This window comes from Macrobrachium rosenbergii, chromosome 1 (assembly GCF_040412425.1).
Source record: "Macrobrachium rosenbergii isolate ZJJX-2024 chromosome 1, ASM4041242v1, whole genome shotgun sequence".
NCBI lineage: Eukaryota > Metazoa > Arthropoda > Malacostraca > Decapoda > Palaemonidae > Macrobrachium > Macrobrachium rosenbergii.
The window spans coordinates 37,487,052-37,491,037 of NC_089741.1; positions in this window are offsets into that span (position 1 = coordinate 37,487,052).

Consider the following 3,986-nt stretch of genomic DNA (forward strand, 5'->3'; position numbering starts at 1 on the left):
TTTGAAGGTCGTTGGTTCACTGGTTCTCAAGTTTTCATACTTGATTTTATTTAGCTATTAGTCTTATTTGGTTGTGAAGTTTTTTGTACGATTTAATTTTAGCTATGAACCTTCTTTTCGTAAAGAGTGTGGCTCTGGAAAAGGCTTCCAGTCTATTTCTGAGTTGTACTACCCATTTCAGGGACTGCGAGTCATCGTTTTTCTCAAATATCTTTCAAACTAATCATTTGATCGAAATGGTACTTTGACACAGTGTACAATACACCTTTTTTATGGTAATATAATGCATTGTCAAATCGTTTTAGTTATGACGTTTACTCTTGACTTGCATGGTGTTGCCAAGCATCGCCAAACTATGCATTCGACCATCCTTTATCCCCATCCCGTCCCTTCCTCTCCCTTCCCCTCCTCATCCCTCCCTCAACCAACTTTTCTGGCTTCCCCATCTCTGCCCCCCCTTTCCTATCTATGGGGGATAGCGGACGTTCGGTTGCGTAGATTAGTCCTGCTGGCTCATGTGACTTTGCCTTTGAAAGTCAAGAGTAAACGCCTCAACTAACACCATTTGACAATGCATTATATTAACAAAAATTAGCAGGAAGTGTCTTGTACACTGTGTCAAAGTACCATTTCGATCAAATAATCAGTTTGAAAGATATTTGAGAAAAACGATTATTCGCGGCCCCTGAAATGGATAGTAGGTTTGTACAAAGGATGAGAATTCTACCTTTTCTGTCCATAATGAGCAGTAATCTTTCAACCCGACGTCTCTCCAATTTAATCTCGTGACTTCCCTTTTTCATCCAATCTTTTTCCTTTCTGGTGGTCTTTCAGCATTTTCCTACCTAACTTTAAAATTCAATCTGTGCCCTGGTGAAAGAATGACTTTTGCATTATTGTCAACTAATAACATACTTTTCATAGAAAGAGGACGCAAAGCGTATCAAGACACATTCATAAAAATGTAAACTCCCATTGCAAAAATAACTTATCAAGATTTTTAGGTCGTCTCACTGGTAATATTCAGTGAAGGAATTATTTTACCCACTGCGACCAATGGAAATTTTACAGTGCGGAAGATGAGATTTAAAAAAATGTTAAGTTTGTTTAATCAATTCTTATTTAGCCCGAATTAATTGCATTCACTGATAGGTCAGGCCAGAACGCCATGGAGGTGAAAGAGGCGCTTTTGCTGTTTACAAAGAGATTTGTAGAATATTTTAAAATGTTTTTCAAAACGAATAGATCTGTATAATGAGATTCCAGTGACGTTAAGAGCGCCTTTATCAAAACGAATAGATTTGGACACAGTTCGTACAGTGATAGCTAGGATTATCTAGACAGATCAGTAATTTCCAGTAGTGAATTTCAGCTTTTGTAAGGAGATTCAGTGAAGTAGAATAAAGACAGTCGGCAGTCAAAAAGAAGGAAGCATTAGGTTGCAACCAGTGGAAGGGAGGGGAGAGGTGTGAATCTTTCAAACTCTTATAATTATAATGATGATAATGAGTTCAACAGAAAGTGTAAATTGCATTGAACCTGTGTTAAATGCTTTCCTTATTTGCTAGTTTTTTCACAGTTGTTTTAAATGGGTCACAGAACTTTTTATTTTTATTTTATTAAAGCAAAATCCAGCAGGATGGTTTGATTGGCAACAGAGGGTAAATACATGGTGATATATATATATATATATATATATATATATATATATATATATATATATACACTGTATATATATATATATACATAATATATATATGTATGTGTGTATGTGCGTATTTTAATTCAGTAACACTTGCTGGCCATTAAAGTTTTAATTCTCTCTCCTAAATATTAAGCTTGCTCATTACAATTCCTCACTAAATATTGCAAATGAATTATCATTTACTCTCATAATATCTGTATTCAGTACGATTCCTATTAATATAATTAGGGTATTAATATAATTAGAGTAATATAATTAGGGTATTAATATAATTAGGGTATTAATATAATACCCTAATACCCTAAAATGATATTTAATGAAGTTCAGAAGCTAACTTCATTAAACATTATTTTAGGGCATTGGGGCATTTCAGCCACGTTAGAAGTTGATGATCTTGACCCCAAATGCCCTGCTTTTCCGTTTAGGGCACTTTCTGGGGTATGGTGAGAATTGCCTCATAATCTCTTTCCATCATACTTTCCTCAATCCTCTCCTAACATTTGCTTCATATTCCTTTTACTGTACCTCCATTCATATTCTCTTTCTTCCTTCTTACTTTCCTCAGTCCTCTCCTAACGATTGTTTCATATTCTTTACTGTACCTCCGTTCATATTCACTTTCTTCCATCTTACTCCTGTTACACCTTTAAATTAAACCTGTTTTAGTTTTCTGTAAAAGAAAACTATTGTGCCGGCTTTGTCCGTCCGCACTTTATTCTGTCCGCACTTTTCTGTCCGCCCTCAGATCTTGAAACCACTGAGGCCAGAGGGCTGCAAATTGGTATGTTGATCATCCACCCTCCAATCATCAAACATACCAAATTGCAGCCCTCTAGCCTCAGTAGTTTTTATTTTATTCAAGGTTGAAGTTAGCCATAATCGTGCTTCTGGCAACGATATAGGACAGGTCACCACCGGGCCGTGGTTAAAATTTCATTCCATTCCTTTCACGTTTCCTGAATCGACGTTTAGCTTATTTTCTCGAACACCGAATTTTGAATGTTTTCATAATAATTCAACGTCTTGTGGACATGTTTTTAATCTATTTATCTTTATGGCTTCAATACAACTTTGTGCTTAAGTCGCCTAAAATTTCTCCGCCTCCAAGCAGGGAATCTTCTGTTATCTATTTATTACTGTATTTTATAATCCGTTCGAATTTACATAAAGTCGATATTTATAAGCCTGGGCAACTATCACATCGTGGAATTTCTTATTGCCTTCTGTATTTTATTTTAAATGAACGCCAGATAATCAACAAGATTTTTCTGCCCTGAGCCACAAACTCGTGATGAATTGCAGAGGACAATATTCTTCTCGGAAGCATTATTAATTATGACAAATAACGCCAAGATGTTTGTGGAAATGTTCGTCGTAAGGAACTGGAATATTAGAGAGTGGGTAGGGGCCAGGCATTTTCCCGAGATGTAACCAAGTACCAGGACCTTTCCCTGAAAAAAGCGGGACGCCATATCTTAAAAACTAATCATAGAATTTTCTTGAAAATAATCTCATTATGTTTCCCACACTCAAATTACTCTGAAGATAAAAATCTAACTTAACCCAACCTAACCTAACGGCATAGCAAAAAACCGGGGACAGATAGATGCACCATCCTCAAGAACCCTCGGAATTTGTTGAATATTGAGAAAGGTGGAAATTTACTTAATGTGCGAATCTCGCGTTGGTGTTTCGTCATTTGTTTTTGTTTTTAGGGAGGTTCCTTTTGCAGTGGGTTAAGTAAGGGACAAGAGATTGAACTAGAATGTTTATTGTTCTCTCTCTCTCTCTCTCACACACACACACACACACACACACACACACACACACATTCACCATTGGGGTCTGTGACCAGTTAAATAATAATTTTACTTACATAATTAAATCATTTTAAAATTGCTGTCATATATATATATATATATATATATATATATATATATATATATATATATATATATATATATATATATATATATTTGTTTATTTATTTATACACCCATTAATTATTTAAAGAAAAACTACATAAACCCATACCATCAATGGCGTGTTCAAACGCGCAACCGGCGGGTAGAATAGCATCTCATACATACGTAATGAACCGCGCGAATCAGCGTTATAATTTCAATTACTGCTAATGAATCACGCGGGTTGGAAATGCAGAGTGTACAAGGAGAGAGAGAGAGAGAGAGAGAGAGAGAGAGAGAGAGAGAGAGAGAGAGAGAGAGAGATTTAATGACTAATGACACATCGCTCACAGAGCTTAAAAATAAAATCTCAAAAA